Below are 20618 nucleotides of genomic sequence, written 5' to 3'. Positions count from 1 at the left end.
AAACCTGTTTGGGCCAAGAGTGAGCTACACATCACTTGCTATGGACACAAAGGGGAGATGCTTCAGTCTAAGTGCCACTCTCACCCAGACAACATACAGTGCTTGTGTTAGTGCTAAAACATTCATCATTGTCCTTTTTGGGAGGGGATTTATTTTTGTAAAATGTCGTAACTATAGTTCCAAAAAAGTTGGTGATAGCAGCAGGAAAGCTAAGAGGAAAACTCTGGGAGCCACAATAGAATTACAGAAAGAAATAATTGTGAAATATGTTAAAGTCCCGGAAAAATGAATTTATAAGTGTAATTTTGGGGCTTCAAAACCAATTATTTTGTTTTTCATTATTTCTTATGGGAAAATATGTTCAGTTTTCAAACTTCTTGGTGTAAGAACATGAATTTGGAATGAATTGCGTTTGACAAATGAGGTATCTGTCTATCTATCTATCTGTATCTATATCTATATATACATATTTGTGAGGGTTGGGGTCAAATAGAGTGAATACTTTTTAATTTTTATTTTATTTTTTATTTTTGTGGTACTGGGGATCGAATTCAGGACCTTACGCTTGTGAGGCAGGCATGGTGCCACTGAGCTAAATCCCCAGCCCGAGTGAATACTTTTTGTTGTTGATATGAAGATCTGTATGGTTAGATTCTACTTTCTAGTGATGTGATTTTGATTTTAATTATCAAGAGGTATTATCTACTCTTTCAGTGTATTCAGTTCAATGTTATTATACTTAGTCATAGATTCATATAAGAGGCATTCACTTTGGGTACATTCACACTCTTAACCACTTTGAGACTGGCTGCCATGCAAACCTCAATCATATCCTTTTAGTTGAATCTTATTTTTACACCATTGTCCATGCCTCAGTCAGACCTATGCAATGAAGCCTCCATGAAAACCCAAAGGATGGAGTTTAGAGAGCTTCCAGAAAGCTGAACTTATAGGGATTCCTGGAAGGTGGCTTACATAAGAGGGCATGGAAGCTCTATACCCCTTCACTCATAATTAACCATATGCATCTCTCCAGTTTTATCCTTCACAATATCCTTTATAATAAATTTGTAAATGTGTTTTCCTGCACTCAGTAAGCCTCTTAAGCAAATTAACTCAACCTGATTTATACTCAGTTGGTCAGAAGCACAGAAAAATACTCTGAGGTTGGGGCCAGGGATTTAGCTCAGTGGTTCCGCCACCTGCCCTGCAAGTGCAAGGACCAGAGTTCGATCCCCAGTACCAAAAAAAAAAAAAAAATACTCTGCGGCTTTTGAGTGGTATCTGATTGAGGGGAGAGAGTATTGTGACACTATCTTCAGGTGGTGTCAGGATTCATTTGAATTAAAGAGAGCTCAGCTGGTATTTGCTGCTTCCTTGCTTGTGGAGATAAATCCCCACTTGTTTTGTAGTCACAAATGTCTTCTGGGCTGACTGATGTGAGGTGACAGCGGAAGAAAAATATAACTTGTTATTTTCCAATACAGGATGTAATTTGGATTAGATGAGGTCAAGAGGGTGGGCTTCTCATGCTGGCACTAGTAGCTTTATAAGAAGACAAAGAAAGAAGCCCACTCATAAGGAGTGGAGCCCACTTATATGTCTAACAATGTGATGCCCTCTGTCATATTTTAATGCAGCAAAACATCCCTTACTACATACCACATGGATTCTGATTTCATAATCTTAGCCTTCTCATCCTCTAGAACCATGAGTCAAATAAACTTCTAATCTTTATAAATTACACTATCTCAGATATTTTGTTTTATGGCCACAAAAAGTGGACTAAGACACATAATTACAAGCAAATAATCAGATACAATAAAGTTAGGAAAAAAAATTAAATAACTTGGACCTCTTATCTCATTTCAAAGGGAGAAAGCCAAAGGAGAAAAAAGAAACTGCTCCTCAATTAGTTTTAGGAGACCAACAAGTCTTTGATATTCAGGTCTGACAAGGACATTACATGTATAGAAAAGTGCAAGTTAATACCCTTATAGACAAAGATATAAAAATCCAAAACAAATATTAGCAAGCTGAAACCAGTAATATATAACAATTATAATATATCAGGACCAAATTGAGTTTATTCCAGTAATAACTAGTTGATTTATTAATGCAAAGCCAAATAATGTAATCTAACATATTAATAGATAAAGGAAAATATATGATTGTTAACTCCCATTGAGGATTTAAAAAACTTATGGTAAATTAGGAATTGAAGGAAATATTATAAATCTGATAATAGTATCTACCAAAAATCTACCTGCAGCAAATGTCATGTTTAATATTGAATTTTTGAAAATGGTCCCCTTGAGTTCTGGAATGAGACAAAGATAAACTCTCTTACCACTTCTTATATTTTTAGTCCTAGCCAGTGACTTAAGTCCAAAATAATTTTACATGCTTTGAACAAAAAGAAGAAATAAACTGTTATCAGCTACTGATGATATGCTTGTGTATGTGGCAAACACTAAGGAAGTTACAAAAAATTTAGAATTACTAAAAGATTAGCAAAATCAATATACAGCATTCATATCAAAAGATCAATTATACTTCTGTCTACCATCAAAAAGTGCTTCAAAAATGAAATTTAAACAAATATTACATTTACAGTAGCATACAAAAGAAGTGCCTTGAACTAAATTTAGATAAAGGTATGAAAATCTTCATGTGCAATTATAAAACTTTTGACAAGGTCTAGTTTTTGTAAGGATGTAGACCAACAGAAACTCTCAAACATTTATATGTTGTAGTGGGAATTGGTATAACTCTCATATAGAGTTTGGTAATATCTACTGAAGTAGTGAAATTGAAAAGATTCATACTCTATGAGGTTTAAGGCTTAAATACAACATAGAATGGTGAGGGCAAGTCAGGTAATGATGGGAAGAGCATAGCAGGTTGAGCCTCCAATGATCTCCACTAAGAAGTTAGTGTGGCTCCAGGGGAAGGGGGTGCTTGCAAAGTGAAATTGTAGGGAGAACGGTAAAATAGAACAAGAGGCTAGGGAAAAGGTAGCTGATAGGGGTGATTTGGGGGAGAGAAGCACACCAAGGTAGGAACAAGGAATGCTGCACTGTTTCCTAGTACCACCTGGCTTCTATTCCTCCCTCAGGGCCTCTGCTTGCATCTCCTTTGTCCCTAATTGAGCAGGCCATCGCTTGCTAGCATACAATCTTGATACTCCTCAGGTATAGCCCAGGGAGAGGGCTCCAGGTGAGGCCTGGAGCTACAATTCCCAGCAGGCTTCCTGTTCCTATCCCTGTGGGTCCACTGGCCTGGTCATCATGTTCTCCTCCTTCCTGCTCTCCCCTACCCAGAAGGCTCTATGCTATTTGTTTTTGGCAGCTGCTCCCACAGCTGCATACCCTGTATTCTCATCCCACTAGAGCCCCTATTACCTTCTGGACAAACTGCTTCAGGTCTTTAGGGCAGAATTCATTCATTTCACTCTACTCCCTGCCTTAAGTGAAATCATCTCATTAGTCTTGTTATTTTTAGGTTAGAGACCTACAAGTATAAAAGATAGTTTAGTTAGTTACCTTATAAGTAGGCAGCCTGTAAGGGATGGGCCTAAGATAAATATAAAGAGTAGCACATACTCTTAGTTGAGAGCTAATTCAAACTATGCAACTAGTTAAGCTTAAAAATCTGAAAAAAAAAAAAAACCACAGGAAAAAGGATAATTTAGGATAAGGATGAGCAGATAAGAATTCTTCCTCCCAGAAAATGACTTCTTACTCAGAATGTGCCAAATTAGTTAACTTCTCCTTACCTCTGGGCTGGACTTGAGAAGCTGAGAAATGCAGAATGACCAGTTTCCTTTGAACTTGGTCAAACTGAATAACTGATTTCTTTAGACTATGTATTATGAAGTCTAACTCCCAATTGGTTATTCACCAATCACAGAGCCACCTATGATAGGTGATCACTAGATAGTGAAACAAGTTCCATACAAGACCAGGACAAAAGAAAACACAACAACAACATCAAAAACCACTCCAGCATACCACTTTCTGGAACCCCTCCTGGAAATCCAATATTATAGACAGCTAAGTTAGGTAGAAATATTATAGGCAGTCAGATAGGGCTCAGCCCTTGACGACATAGAGATTTCCTAGAGTCCTCTGCTCTAGCAGCTGAGCTATCGAAGCAGAGTCAGTGCAAAAGATGAAAACACATTACAATTGTAGCTGGAGACAAATCTGTTGAAGACCAGGCCTCAGGATAAAGATAAAATGACCAGGCCTGTATACTTCCCCAAAGGACAAGATAAGTGGTAACTCCTGGCCTAATAAAGTCTAGATAGACATCAGTCACCTCAGTGGGTAACCAAAACCTCCAGACCCATCATTTTCTAGAAAAAAATCTTTGATCTTTCCATGTACATTTGTTATGTTGACTTGTTCCCCCATTGGATCACTATTACCTAATAAACTATACTTGTAACCTTATTGGTTGTTCATAGCTTTAACCCATGTTGTACCTATGGGTTTTTGCTCTTCCCCTGAAAAGTGAGATCCTTGGCTACCCATTTGGGACCCCTCCTGCCTCTCAGGGGCTATCCGCTCAATAAACATTTCCTACCCTTAACCTCCATTGTTCCTAGAATTTATTCTTTGATTTTAGAGAACATGAACCCAGCATTTGAGACATCCAACTGGTTGAGAGTTATAATATGTCCCTTATATCATATTTAGAGGTCCTGATACCATTTCCTATATCACCACTCTCAGGTAAAAGGGCTGAACACCAAACCAGACCAGGACACAACAAGCCTTTATTAGGGGAATAGATCTGCCGGGGGCTGTCTCTGAACAAAGGAGAGACAAAAGCAATATGGCCGGGGCAGGGAGAGTCTTTTATAGAGACCGGGGTGGGGTTTGTAGGGGCTGAGGTGGGGTTGAGTGAGGTAGTGACTAGGGAATGGAGGAGCCGGTGATGTCACTAGGTGGTAGGAGGTGAGCGAGTATTAGTTTACTTTCTAGGCGGGAACAGGGGCATGCTGGGAAGAAGGTTTTATTCTTTGGTGGGAGCAACCATCTTGTCATGATGTCACACAGGGGAGGGGGCAAGGCACAATAGGAAGAGGGCAGCTACTATACTTAATAGCTGCTGAGGTAGTGGGAGACCTATCAACCACCAGGAGCTATTTTTTCTTATATTTGCAATAAACACCTCTCTTTTAACCTCCCTCCTTCCTATCCCCAATTTCATACTTTGCCTTTGTGAAACAACAAGTGCAGGTTTGCATTGTTTGTACAATGATAATTGTTTCACAAGGACCATGGGACCCTCAGCGATGAAGGTCAAATGTCATCATTCAACAACTTCTCGCAAGAAGATGGGGCAGGAGCAGGTGAGTTTTTCCAATATGAACAGAATAGAGCCTCTGGACCACTCATTTTCTAACCTCCTATGGTCAAATATCTCAGGATACATTCAAGAACACTGGAATATTATTAACTAGCAGATGCAGAATTTGGCTGTATGACCTAGGAGACAGGTCAGTTGTGATAACAGGCTCCTTGGAGAGATATTTGCCCATGCTAGCTTCTTTCCTTATCTCTAAATGAGATTGATAAAAACTCCACCTCCCATTATAGCTTCTATAGTTAATTTTATTTTTTTCTGATGTTCCTGAAAGTAACATTGAGATAAGATTTAAAAACTAAAAAGGGAGGGAGAAAGAAAGGAACAAGAGAAAAAAAGTGAAAATAGAAGAAAAAAATGGAAACAAAGCTTCTGTACATAGGGAGGGGAGATTGAGGGCCGAATGGGATAAAATAAAATTTATTTTTAAAAAACTAAGTAAAAAGAAGACAAGAAAATCAAAATTTAAAAATTGTACTTAACTGCAACTTCAAGAAGCAAAAGTTTCTCAACCCTTTTCCCTTCCAGAAAACATGCTCAAAAAAATCCCTAAAGGTCTTAAAGACAATAAATCTGTAAATCCTGGCTCTGGACCTGTCTTTTTCACCTGTAAATTGCACTTCATTCACTCGCAAGGGAGCAGCAATATTGGTAAACGGCATGTCTCAACATCAAACAGGTGTAGATGACTTGTACTGTAACCTGACAGACAGTAGAAATATACATCTTAGATCACCCATCTTGAAGAAACCCCCTTAAATGTACTCAGCTCTATCTCAGAATACATCTCATTTCTCTAAGTGCCTGCACCCCCACTCTTGAGTGTGTCCTAAAATCTCTAATAAACCTCTCTTATGTTTTGTACTGATGTATCCTAAAAATTATTTTTCCGTGGTGAGAGTCAGTGAACCTACAAACTTATGCTTCAAGAGTGGGATAGGTTCCTTATTTCAGCCACGGAGACCCTGAGACCCAGCCCATTAACAACTCTTGGTGTGTCAGCCAGGAGGTAAAAAGAAACATTGAGAGCAAGACTGAGTAACTGACCAAAGTCTGTCTGGCTGGCTGGCTTGCTTTCTTTTTTCTTTTCTTTTTTCTTTTTTTCTTTCTTTCTTTCTTTCTTTCTTTCTTTCTTTCTTTCTTTCTTTCTTTCTTTCTTTCTTTCTTTCTTTCTTTCTTCTTTCCCTCCCTTCCTTCCTTCCTTCCTTCCTTCCCTCTTCCCCAATTTCCCCCTAACCCCTGTCCCTCTGAAGTGCAATTTTCTCCCAACCCATTTTTTTTCTCTCCCAACCCTTTTGCCTCTGAAGCATAGTGTATCTTTTTTCCTCTCCCTCACTCTTTAGCCTCAGGGTCATTTTTGCTTTTCCAGCAGTTAGAGACTCCTAAACCACTAGAAAATAAGAGCTTGTACATCAAAGCACCAAAGACAAGAGACACTTGCTCTCTGGAGCCAGGAATGGAAAGAGATGTCAGGAAGCATTCTCCAGGACATGTAACAATCTTGCTAGGTGATCCTTTAGTGTTTACACACCCCATTCCTGGGTTAAATAAGGCTCAAAGCAATCTTGTCATCCAGGAAGAAACAAAGTAAGGATGAGGGCACATCCAAAGTCTTGAGCAAAGTTTCTCAGGCAACCAGCATGGGAAACTCCAATTCTGAAACACACTGGGGAGAATCAGTTTCTGAGTCACACTGGTGAAAGCAATCTCCACATGCAAACACACATACCTAAACATTTTGACTGGGAAAAGCCTCTAACCTGCTCTTTTGATACCTCTCTCTCTCTCTCTCTCTCTCTCTCTCTCTCTCTCTCTCTCATTCCCCCCTCTAAAAAAAAAACCTGAAGGGCATAAGCTTGGTCTGCCTGATGCCACAGCTCCCCATTTTTGTTGGGTGACTGGGAACTTGTCCTAAATTGTGCAGATTCAAGTGATCATTCAGGTGATAGCTAATGCTATCCATGAGACTTTGTGTAGTCTACGGACTCAGACCAAGAAGAAGCCCAGTGGTTTGCTATTATTTCTCCTCTCTTCCCCAAGAAAATTCCAATCACCTTCTTGTCCATTGTTCCCTATTCAGGCTTTCATCTGTCAGAAAACTCAAGTACTTTTATTTTTTTTCAGATATTAGTTATCAAAGAGAGGCAGGGAACTAGAGAGTGGAGGAGCCTAATGTGTGTGTACGGGGAGGGGGAGTGCACAGTCTCTGTGATTTAGAGGCCCGCAGCCCAGCAGCAAGGGTCCCACTCCAGCCCTTCTCAGCTCTCTGCTGCTACTTTGGTGGGTCCTAGAGCCATATGGAGGCTTTTCAAGTCCCAACTCTCTCATGTTTCTTCTCTTTCTAGCGCATTTCTTTCCTCCACTGTATTTGGTCCTGGTATTCTTATGATAATTTTGACTGTAAGTTTACCTCCCTATCTAAGTGACATCACCAGAATTTTCAAACCCTTTTGTGAGTTCCTTTCGTGTGTGTTACAGGTCTCTAGGTGCAACAATCTTTGGGGGAGATATTTGAGTAAAATTCAGCTCTTGTGTACAATTTCTCTTACTGCTTTCCTGATCTGTTGATAAAGGTTGGAATAGCTACATAAGCAGCAGATATCTCTGACTAGTAGGGACACCTAGACTAGTCAGTGACAAAAAAGCAGGGGAGAACCACCTTTCAAGAGTGCTTCCGAGTGGAGCTGCCCTCCTGGGGAATTCTGGTTCTAGAAAATGGGGCATGTGTACTTGGAGCAATACCCCAGCACTAGGCAGTCTGCACACACAGCCTAAACCCAGTTTGGGTGGCTTGCCACTGTGCAGCGGGAGCCTGGTTTGAAGCAGGAGGCCCAGGGTGCCTTACTTCAGGGAAAGATCCTGTCTTTTCTCTCTTTCTAAAAGTACACAAGAGAGATCTCAAAGGCATATATAGTAGATCTTACAGGATTATGAGTAACTCAATGTTTGTCCCCAAAACACTGCCTTCATGTTATATTTTTAAAATTTGAGACCAATTTAGGATAAAAGATTTTAAAAGGTTGATTTTTCTCCAAAGAAAAACTAAAGAGTAAAAAGACAAGGCCTCAGAGATCTTCTCTTTTCTCCCCTTCTGACTCTTATTGGCTATAAGTCTATAGTGTTAACTAATAAGAAAGGTACTCACAATAGCTTAAAGTATTAAAAACATTGTTATGACTTATATAAAAAAAGAGCTAATTAATAACCTGGGAAAAATTCTGACTAATCTGTTCATAGTTATCTACAACTATAAAAAGATTATAATTCATCATGGCCAAAACATCTAACAGTACATTTTAATTTAAGGTAAAGTTTTATGTGTTCTATATGTTAGCTTGTTGGTTTATCACCTATTAATCTCTTTTAATAATTGGTTAAATACATTCAAGTGCTTCTTAAAATTTTTTTTCAGTTCCACAATTTCTTTTTCTTCTGGTTTTCTTAGAGCTTTTCAAAAAAGAATCAATTACGCAGGTTTTGGGGGTGGCCAAACTCACTCAAAACCTTACAAAATGAGGGCTAATAGTCTCAAGGTTTACATGAGACTTGCAAATAAAAGCCTAAAATTTTGGTAACATAAAAATTATATATGATTTGGGCTATGTTACTTTCAGATATATATTATCCTCCAAAAATTCTATTTATGTTGGCCTAAAGAGAAATAGACACCCACATTGGCCCAAATATTTTTGTTTACATGGCTTAACTGTGAGTTAATAAGAGTAAGGAAGTTTTTTAAAGTTGGTGACATGTTTTCATCCAGGTCATTAACCAATCAAGATAATATTTATCAAAAATATGGATTTATAAATATAATGTCTATTGCATTTGGTGTACAATAACTTCTAAGATATCTATAGATATCTATATATATCTTAAAAACGGTTACTATAGTTCTCATGAGTTATCTAAAATAATGGTTAACCTGAGTATATAAATACCATTAAAATAGTATTTTAAAAAATTGTTCCCCCTAAGTGGGCCCTTTGTTCCTAAGGCACTACTGGAAAAATTTTTCCCCTATGGCTGACAAAGCAGCTGACTGAACCAATTTGTTTCAGTTTTCTCCACTGATGGGTGGCTTCTCCAGTTTTTTCCCAGAGCATTATTGTGTCCTACCCCAACAGATGCTAGTAAAAATTATATGTGTATATATGTTGGCTATAACTAAAAGGCTAAGTTTTCTATGTCTAATGCAAAGTTTTGTAAGGTATTAAATTACTCTTCATTAAACATAAAAACTAGATTAAAATACAAAGGTTTTACAGTATATTTTTTATGTTTATTTTTTATTAAGTTGATTTCTCACATTTTCCATTGTTAGTCTTTTGCTTACTTAAGAATCTGTGTTTCAAGAGTTAAAGATTATTTAATTGTTAACTTATAAAATGTTTTCAATAATCAGGTTATGATTGGTTAAATGAACAACTATTATCTTAGTTTACAACACATCCTATATCTAGGACTAGAGAAATATATGAATCTAAAGATGAAATTTTCCTTGAGTCTAAGCTTCAAAATTGAATTTAACATATATAAAGAAACTATGAGGGCTCTCTTTTATACAATATACATTATATCTAGACCTTAGACATATAAAATGATCAAAATTTTTGGCACCTCTTTAAATTTGGTCCTGCCATTTAAAATTTGATCTACATCTATTGGTCTAGATTAAACAAATGTTTTGTTATATAAATGAGATATACTTATATATTGAGTAATGACTCTATTTGTGGTCATTAACAATGTTTCCTAAACTTATAAGAGCTCTAAAAATGTTCTTTAATTCTTCTCAGTACAGTTACACCATATAACTTGTTCAAGGAATCTAAATTTTGCCTTAAAAATAAAACTTAAGTAAATATATGTGAAGATTTCTAAATATCTGTGACACTAATTATTGCTAATCTGATGGTATATTAAATGCATTTGTGTTTCCCAAGTGTACAGACTTTCTAGGATGCAAAACTTAGGAAAACATAGTATCATACTGGTGACCTCCAGACTAAATTTTTTTTATGATGATAGACTTTATCAGGTTTATGTTTATGGGATTCTTATATAATTGTATTATGATTGTCAAATATGCCTAAACAATATACAGTCCAGGCAATGTCACTCTAGAAATTAAAGACTGAATAATAGTTATTTATAAAGTACATCTGTAAATAAGTATAGTCTATATGAATTTGACTTTTAAGACAACTATGGTTGGTTAAAAAAAAAAGAGTTCTCTGGCCCTACTTTATATTTCAAAGTACTTGATATCCAGGTAAGATTATCATAGTTCAAGCTACTGTTCCCATTGCAATACTCATGTTACTGGACTTCTGGGTATTTAATAACTAAGAATTAAAGATCAAAGCTAAAAAAGGTATCTGGGCTAAGAGTACAACCAATATTTTGGCTCTTGCCCTCCAAGCTCCACCAGGACCCAGGATGTGATAGGACCCCCGTAAAGGATCTTACAACTCTGGTGAGTCACACAACACCCCAAGCAGGGAGATTGTTGGACCCCAGAGAACAGGAGTTAATTAGTGTATATTGTGCTTTTAGGAGAGTCAATAAAGAGGGAAATGTCCCCATGCTTTCAAGGATAGCCATACGATCAAGCAAAACCATAACCCATCCTGGAAGGCAGCACAACTGATGGGGAAAAAAACTTAAAAAGCTAAGAGGCTCTCCCATGGCCCTAAAAGTAATACCCTAAGGAGCCTAAAATAAATAAATAAATAAATAAATAAATAAATAAATAAATAAATAAATGATAGATTTAATATTAACACAGTCTTCATTTTATTTTTTTATTTTTATTTTTTTTGGATATTAATCTTTATTGACTCAAAGACATATGAACTAGTAGTGCCCAGTTTCTAATTCTTCCACATCTTCCTTTGTATAAGTGGAATTATTTAATACCAGTTTGATGGAGGACAATTAATCCATTACAAACACTAAGAATTTAGATTAAGTCATTGACTAGTGCAGAAAAAGAAAGTATAATGATGGGAAGCCTACACACTGAATTCAACCTTGAATATTTTTCTTCTATCTTTAAATAACATGTACTTAATTGTGAGGTAGCTATTCGGTTTTCAATAACCACATTTAGGAATACATTCATAGGACTGCTTAGATAGTCCAAGTGAAATAGTTATAGAAATAGAGGCAGTGTCATCTCAGAAAATTCATTTATATATCAAAATCTATTTTGATATCTAGAAGTTCACAAAAAAGCTGAATTCTTCATGCTAATTATGCTTTCTGTAACTCAAGCACTCTTCTCTTGGCAAGAACAAGCTGAAACATCCATGAAGGTAAAGGTGCTCAATGTTAAACGTTTCTTCTAAGCTTGGATTTGGATTAAGGAACAGACACCAAAGAAATCAGCATGGTCTTTCTACATTTTCACTAAGATTAAGACCCTATAGACTCATTCATCAACCATCTTTCTTAAAAATTTTTCTTGGCACTCAAGACTTAAGTCTATTTTACTTTGTACTTTTACATTTTCAAATGAAAACTTAAGGTTATAAAGTGTGTGCAAACATTCTGTAAAGTAATTTTGTCATGTAACTTATTTAGAGATGAGACTTTTACATATAAGGTATTATTACAATTCAAATTTCCTTTTAAAGTCAAATGACAGAAAACTCAAGTTTTGTGCATTTCTTAATTCTACCAAGAACATTTCTTGAGCCACCATCACTGACAATCTAAAAACTGCAAATTTTAGAGATTGGACAACTAGAGGAAAACATGAGTATTTCAAGTGTCTCATCTTATGAAAAGTTATCACCCTGTCACAGCCACTCCCTACTTGCCAGGTAATGATCTAGCATAAAACCAGTCCTGTCACTAGAGGAAGGAGGTCACAGTGATATTTGTACTATTAACACTTTATGCTTCTATTTTTCCAAGAATAGAAACAATTTGTTTAGCAATTCCTCTTATCCCTTAAACTCAATATTGTAAGCACAGAGTATAAGCAAATCCGGGATATTCTCCAACAGTTAAGGAGTATCATAACTTTGTTATTCTCAAAAAATACTGTCTAGATATTCTTTCCTATATAAGCAAACACTGGCCACATTTTTAACAGCCTGTATTAGTTGACATTACATGCATTTATTGTGCCACGAGTCCATCTAAGCTTTCCTTTAGGTATTTTAAATATGTCTAAGAGAAAAACACCTGCTTCAGGTTTATTTAGGGGTGTTAACCTATAAGGATGTCAACTTCATTTTTAATGTTAAACTCATTATAATATTGTTGGGCTTACTGAAGAAAAAGAACAGGAGAAAAAACTAAATCACAATAAACTTTAGGTCAATTGAAGTCCATTATCTCTAGCTGGGATATTAAAAAAATTTAATCTCACCAGCTCACACTCTAAATGTTAATACCTCTAGTAACAATAGCAGGAAAAGCAAACCTGTTGACAATCAGTCCACTCCTTAACAAAAAAGCAGTTTAACTCAAATACTTAGGCCAAAGTATAACACTACCTACCCAAACTGCCCCACTCATCAGCAAGAAGAGAAAAATCAATTGCTTTAAAAATATAAATAAGCTTAGTATTTCTTACAAGGATAACAATGGTCCAACTCCTGAGAGAGTGCTCAGAACAACTAAAGGTGGAGTGAAGGCAATGTCCAGGGATAAGCATCCCACAAATAGTCTTTAAAAATCCAAAGTACCACAAACACACTAAACTTGTCTAATCAGAGAAAAAGATATTGCTGCTGCTTCTTTTAGTCTTTTGAAATAATATTTGTAGGCTCTGTCCTTCAATGTGAAAGCAGGGCATTTTTTTAAAAAGCTAAAATATTTGAAATCATTTGATACTCAAAATTTTCAGGTTATACATCTTAACTATGAAACTAAATAGATCTTCCTTCAATCCAACCACCTCACAAAACTGAGAGAACTAAAACAATCCAAACATGATTATTTTAAAAAGTCCTTGAAATAAAACTTTTAAAGAGTCAAAGGGCAGGGGGAAAAAGGAAAACCAAGAACAAGTGAGCAAGGGGGGAAAGTTTAATAAAGAGGGCAGGGGAATTAATGGGTCTCTCTTTTTATTTGGTGACAAGCAAATGCGAGAAAGTTCATTTGTAATTCATTCAGTTGTCTGTCTTTTATGCATCTGCATTCTGACCAAAAGGGTCTTTGAGGATTTTCTGAAGCACATGAGCATCAGCAGGCTCTATCCTCTTATAGTAGTTCTTTTTTGTCTCAATAATCTCAAAACCAAACTTCCTGTAGAAGTCAATTGCTGACTCATTGCTGATCTGGACATGCAGATAGATGTTGTCAAAAGTGCCATCTTTTTCACAGATGTTTAAGACATGATTTAACATTTTAGTTCCTATTCCTAGCCTTTGGTAAGGTGCAAGACATCCTAGTGTCCTGATGTAAAGTCTCTTCTGATCCTGTGAATGATCCACCCTGCAGCATACTGTGCCTACAGCAATATCACTGAAATAGGCAAGTTTTGCTAGCTCACCAACCTCCAGCATATCCTTGTAGAACTTGTCATTATAGCTGACTGGAAAGATGACCTGGTTTAACCTCTTCGACTGCTTGATATCGTGTGGTGTTACATCTCCGAGATCGACTACCTTTCATCTTCCCCGCCTGCAGAGGCTGTCATTACCACCAGTCTCAACGTCATCGTCCTTGCCACTCAGCTCTCCGTGCCCTCGGCTTGGGCCACTCAACCCAAGCTGGTCTCCTCGCCTAGCGTAGGTAGTTGAGGGGGTGACAGAGGCTGCAAAAGTCTATCACGGCCCTGAACCCTGAATCTACGGAGAGGGTGGGGATGTCTCGCAGGTACTGCTGCTCCTCCACACGTGCACACGGGGCACTCTCCTTCCTCCTGCCACCAGCCAGACCTGCCACCGTGCTGTGCCACAGTCCTCATTTTAACTTGTTCTTAAACATCCAACAAGAAAGTATAACTAAAATATACATAGAAAAATATTAAGTTAAAAGCTAGGCTAAATATAAAATGGGGGCTCCAAAGAGTGCACTAGCCCCTGCTGGCAGTCTCCAGCTGCACTTATAACTTACAGAAATTACAAAAATCGATTACCAGTTTAATATATGTGCTGCCGAAGCGAGCACTTGATTACCAGTTTAAAATCAAAGTCAGACAATTTTTTAATCCTTAAAACATTCTCCACTGGGAGAAGTAATGTTTTGTTTGACTGTGCCCAGCAATATGCCAAAAGCATTAACAAAGATACATGCTGGGTTTGTAGACAGTTGTCCGCTTCTACATCTAGGCCAGCACCAGTCAACTACACCAGTCAACTAGCACCCTTTTGTTGGTAACAAAAAAATCATACTTATGATAAATAGTGTTGGCACCCAAAATATGGGAAGGATTCCTGCCCAGGGTTGTAGTCATACTATTGTGTTAAGAGAGACTGACTTGTTCGCTACTGACTGAAAGGCAAAAGCTGAAAATAGCTATCCAGTCCCAAACAGTACCTAATGGATCTTGGCACAAGCCTATGAACTTGATTGCCTCCAGGATGGATAAAAAGATATACATTAGGGTACCCATGGTCCAAAGGCACGGGGTTAAAACCATAGATCAAACAGATAACCTCCCAGTCTTGTGACATCAACAGACCAGATTAATTTTTCACTCATATGATCATCTGGCTACTATCTTTATTTCCCAAATAGGACTTGGAGATGTAATGTGGCACATTAAATTTCTTGCTAATTGTATGCAAAAGTTGTGACAGTGCAGAAGGTATTTCATTACTAAATTGAAAAAATAAAAATAAAAAAATTCATTCTACAAAACCAAATGGCTCTAGATATTCTAACAGCAGCAGAGGTAGAACCTGTGCCATTATCAAAACAGAATATTGTGTGTATATTCCTGATGACTCTGCAAATGTGTCTTCTGCATTAAAAGATCTACGTTCACAAATCAGTATAATATCAGACTCTGCTGTAAGCTTCATTGACTGGCTACCATCCTGGTTCTCTAAAACAACTTGGAGAAAAAGTTCTCATTTCTCTGGATATGATACTGTGTATTAAAATTCTTTTATGTTGTATGATCCATAGTTGTTGTGGGCTAATATTTCATATGCCCTTGCCCTCTTTTTTAGAATATTAAAATATAATGCTTCTTTAAAAGATGAAACCCAATTTTCTTATGTCTCCTTTAGATCATTTCTGTCCCTGGTTAGGAAAGATCAATGCTGCTCTTTAGCTTGAAGCAGTTACATGAAGTCAGACTGCTGGGCCTTCTGTAACCCCTTAAGAAGAAAATACTAAAGTCTGGGGGGAGATAGGATAGGATTAAAAATAACAAAAACTAAGTAAACAGGAAATTGAGATTTTAAAATTGTATTCAACAGAAATGATCTGAGGCCCAGCCAAAGGCCCACCCAGATATGATTGGTAAGTGCATGAAGATCCCAACCAGAAGCCCCCCCAGACACCAGCAACTGGGTTGCACAGCCCCCAGCCAAAGGCCCTCCCAGACAATAGCTATGTAGGGGAGGAGGCTCAAGCCAGAGGCATGCCCAGATACCATCCCAAGTGTGCATAGGCCACAGCCAGAACTCTACCTGGAAAACAGGGCAGTGCACGTATCCAGGAGGCCACCATTCTGAACCCAGGAATTGGCACAGTGGAGAGAAGCAGAGAAAAGGCCTCTTGGTGTCTTGCTGAGAATTGAAGACCACTGGATGAGCAAAAAGTCGCCTCAACAAAGGTACAGCAGGCTGCATCTGTTCAAAAGAGAAAACATGTAAACAAATCTCAACACCAGACTTCCAGATCACCCAAGGCAACCCCAAAGGGAAATGAGATGGACTTATCTGATACTCAACCACCGGGACTCCCTGAACTGGCAATGAAAGAGGATCTGCAGAAAAAGAAATCAGAAATAATTTCTCAGATAACAACAGAGATTGAGTCCATAGTGGAAAATATTATTAATAAATCTAGAGCAGACACAGATAAAAAATACCTAAAATATACCAATAAAAGAATTTAAGCAAAAAAAAAATAGAGCAGCCAAGGAACATGATGGAATCCGAACATAGGAAATGAATGGAATCCATAAAAGAGGTGCCAACAGATATTCAGGAAATTAAAAATTCCATTGAAAGTTTACGCAGCAGAATGAGCCAATGTGAGGACAGAATTTCAGGTATAGAAGACATGATTGCAATTAGTGACCAGAAAAAGAAAAACTGATTAAAAATAGTAAGGGACCATGAGAAATCAATCCAGCAGCTGCTAGATGATGCAAAGAAGAATAATAAGACTGATCAGACTCAAAGAAGAAACAGGAGAGAGTGAAGCTGACATAAAAATACTCTTCACAGAATGGCAGAAAACTTCCCAAGCAGGGGAAAAGAACTTGACATACAGATAACTGAGGCATATAGGAATCCAACTAGTCATGATGAAAAATAAATCTGCACATAGTCATATAATAGTTGAGATTCTAGAAACCGATCAGAAGAACAAAATTCTACAAGCAGATAGAGAAAAGAAACAAATCACATACAAAGGAAAACCCATCAGAATAACAGCAGACTTCTCAACACAAACCTTCAAGTCAAGAAGAGCTTGCAGTGAAGTATTTTGACCCCTAAAGGAAAACAAGCTCCAACCCGAATTGATGTACACTGCAAAACTATCTTTCAAAATTGGTGGAGACGTAAGATACTTTCATGACAAAGAGCACCTTAGGAACTTCAGGAATACCAAACTTGCACTCCAAAAAATTTAAACAATATCCTAGGAAAAGACAATGAGGATCACAACCCCAGGAAGAAGAGTAGAATGACGCCATCAGGCATGACAAGAAATTAACGCAAAGGGGAAGAATCCAACAAGGAGAAGGAGTCATGACAAGGATAAGTCAATACATATCAATTATAACCATCAATATTAATGGTCTCAATTCACTAATCAAAAGAAATAGACTGGCAGAATGGGTCAAGAAGCAAGATGAAACAATATGCTGCATACAAGAAACACAATTTATTCAAAAAGAAACTCAGACTGAAAATTAAAGGGTGGAAAACATACTCCATGGGACAGGAACCTGAGAAAAAGCAGGAGTAGCTATCCTCTTTGCAGATCAAATGGATTTTAAAACAACACTGATTAAGAGATACAAAGAAGGACACTACATGCTTGTAAAGGGGACAATCCAACAGGAAGAGATGACAATCATAAATATATATGCAACAAACTCTAGTGCATCCAACTATATAAAACAAATACTAAAGGACATGAAAAATCAAATAAGCACTAATACAATAGTAGGGGGGAACCTCAATACCCCACTGTCACCAATAGATAGATCAACTAGACAAAAAATAAGCAATGAAATACTAGAACTCAATCAAATTCTTGAACAAATGAACTTAACAGATGTTTTCAGAGTGTTCCACCCCACAGAATCAGAATACACATTCTTTTCAGCTGCACACAGGTCATTCTCCAAAATGGAGAACAGATTTGCTCATAGAACATGTTTAAGTAAATGTACCGGAATTGAAGTTATCCCCTGTATATAATCAGACCATAGTGAGATGAAATTGGAAATCAATAGCAAAAGAAACAGCAAGAATTTTATAAACACATGGAAATTGAATAACACACACCTGAATAACCAATGGATCACACAGGAAATTAAAGAAGAAATCAGACAGTTTCTACAATTAAATGAGAATGTTAAAACAGCATATTGGAATCTATGGGTCACAATGAAAGCAGTCTTATGAGGGAAATTAATAGCAGTGAATACTCATATTCAGAAAACAGAGCGAGCTCAAAGAAACAACCTGATGCTGAACCTCAAGATTCTAGAAAAAGAAGAGCAAGACAAACCCAAAACTCATACAAGGGATGAAAATATAAAGATCAGAGCAGAAATCAATACAATGGCGACTCAGAGAATGATAAAAAAAATCAATGAATGAAAGAGTTGGTTCTTTGAAAAAGTAAGCAAAATTGACAAACCCTAGGAAAACAGGAAAGGAAGGACCCCAATCTGTGCAATTAGGAATGAAAAGGGTGAAATTATGACAGACCCAGCAGAAATCCAGAGGACTGTCAATAACTACTTTGAGAACCTATACGCCAATAAGATGGAAAGCACAGAAGAAATGGACAGGATCCTAGATATGTATGAATTACCAAACTTGAATGAAGAAAACCTAAAAATTCTAAACAACCCAATATCAATCAAAAAAATTAAAAATGTATTTAAAATTAGCAACTAAGAAAAGCCCAGGACCTGATGGCTTCCCTGCTGAATTCTATAAGATATTTAGAGTAGAACTATTGCCATTACTGTTTAAACTCTTCAGTGAAATTGAAAGGGAAGCAATACACCCAAATGCATTCCTGGAAACAAGCATCACCTTGATCCCAAAAGCAGAGAAAGACCCAACTAAAATAGAGAATTGTAGGCCAATCTCACTAATGAACATGGATGAAAAATTTCTTAATAAGATACTGGCAAGTAGAATGGAGAAGATCTTCAAGATCATACACTCTGACCAAGTGGGATTCATCCCAGGAATACAGGGATGGTTCAACATATGCAAATCAATAAATTTAATAGACTATATCAATAGAGCAAAAGACAAAAACCATATGATCATCTCAGTAGATGCAGAAAAAGCATATGACAAAATCCAACACGCATTTATGATAAAAACAATACCAAAAATTTGGAACAGATGGTCTCTACCTCAACCTGATAAAAGCCATCTATGAAAAACCAACAACCCATATCATACTAAATGGTTAAAAACTGAAATCCTTCAAACTAAAATCAGGAACAAAACAAGGATGTCCATCATAATCAATCCTGTTCAATATAGTTTTGGAAACATTAGTCACAGCAATTAAATATGAGAAAGAAATAAAAGGAATAAAGACAGGAAACAAAGAAGTCAAACTGTCATTATTTGCAGATGACATGATACTCTATAGAGAAGACCCCAAGAACTCCACCAAAAGTCTCCTACACTTATAAACCAATTTCAGTAGAGTAGCTGGACACTAGGTCAACACACAAAAATCAATAGTTTTCCTGTACACGAACAACAACTCACTGAAAAAGGAACTGGAGAAACAACTCCCTTCACAATAGCATCTAAAAAAATGAAATACCTAGGAATCAACCTAATGAAAGAAATCAAAGACCTCTATTCTGAAAACTATAGCACTCTGTAAAGAGAGATTGAAGAAGATATCAGAAAATGGAAAGACATTCCTTGCTTCTGGGTAGGAAGAATCAACATAGTGAAAATGGCCATACTTCCAAAACTACTATATAGATTCAGGGCAATCCCAATTAAAATCCCAGCACCATACTTCACAGACCTGGAGAAAACAATCCAAAAATTCATTTGGAACCAGAAGAGAACTAAAATAGCAAAAGCAATTCTAGGCCACAAAGACAAGGTGGGGGGTATCACAATCCCCAACTTGAAATTATACTACAAAGCTACTGTGATAAAAACAGCATGGTACTGGCAAAGATACAAACCTGAAGACCAGTGGAACAGATTAGAAGATGCAGAAACAACTCCAGACACACTCAGCCACCTTATCTTTGACAAAGGAGCCAAACACCCTTGGTGGAGGAAAGATATCCTCTTTAATAAATGGTGCTGGAAAAACTGGGTTTCAACTTGCCAAAGATTAAAACTAGACCTATATGTCTCACCATGCACTAAACTAAAATTGAAATGGATTAGAGATCTAAATATTAAAACAGAAACACTAAACTGGCTGGAAGAGAGGTTAGGTAGAACTCTTGAAGACATTGGAGTAGGAAAAGGTTTTAAGAACAAAACCTCAGTTGCCCGTGAACTAGCACAACAATCAACAAGTGGGATCTCTTCCTATTAAAAAGCTTCTGCACTGCAAGGAAACCACCAACAGAGTGAAAAGACAACCCACAATGTGGGAAAACATTTTTACCAGCTGTTTCTCAGACAAAGGTCTACTATCTAGAATATATAAAGAACTTTAAAATATCAGACCTCCCAAATTTAAAGACCCAATCCAAAAATGGGCATCTAAAATAAACAGACATTTCTCAGACAGAGAAGTAGAAATAGCAAATAAACATATGAAAAAATGTTCAACATCACTGGTCATTTGAGATATGCAAATGAAAACAACGCTGAGATTCCACTTTCCCCCAGAAAGAATGGCTGCTATTA

At 37.1% G+C, this 20618-nt stretch overlaps 1 non-coding gene and 1 pseudogene across 2 annotated transcripts in view; both read right to left on the bottom strand.

Moving 5' to 3' along the window:
- LOC101716447 (uncharacterized) overlaps nucleotides 1-20618 on the bottom strand; it is a 78093-nt gene that overhangs the window by 50897 nt on the left and 6578 nt on the right. For both annotated transcript variants that reach the window (XR_015445600.1, XR_015445601.1), the window contains one exon: nucleotides 15981-16279. This is a non-coding gene — a transcript (uncharacterized LOC101716447). The remainder of the gene's footprint in view (nucleotides 1-15980; nucleotides 16280-20618) is intronic.
- LOC101716101 (N-alpha-acetyltransferase 50 pseudogene) lies at nucleotides 13405-14006 on the bottom strand (annotated as a pseudogene).

Source organism: Heterocephalus glaber, unplaced genomic scaffold, assembly GCF_053883595.1.
Source record: "Heterocephalus glaber isolate CG9 unplaced genomic scaffold, H.glaber_assembly_v1.0 deba00001613, whole genome shotgun sequence".
Lineage (NCBI taxonomy): Eukaryota > Metazoa > Chordata > Mammalia > Rodentia > Bathyergidae > Heterocephalus > Heterocephalus glaber.
Note: the sequence above shows the minus strand (reverse complement) of the source record. Positions and strands in the feature narration are given on the sequence as shown.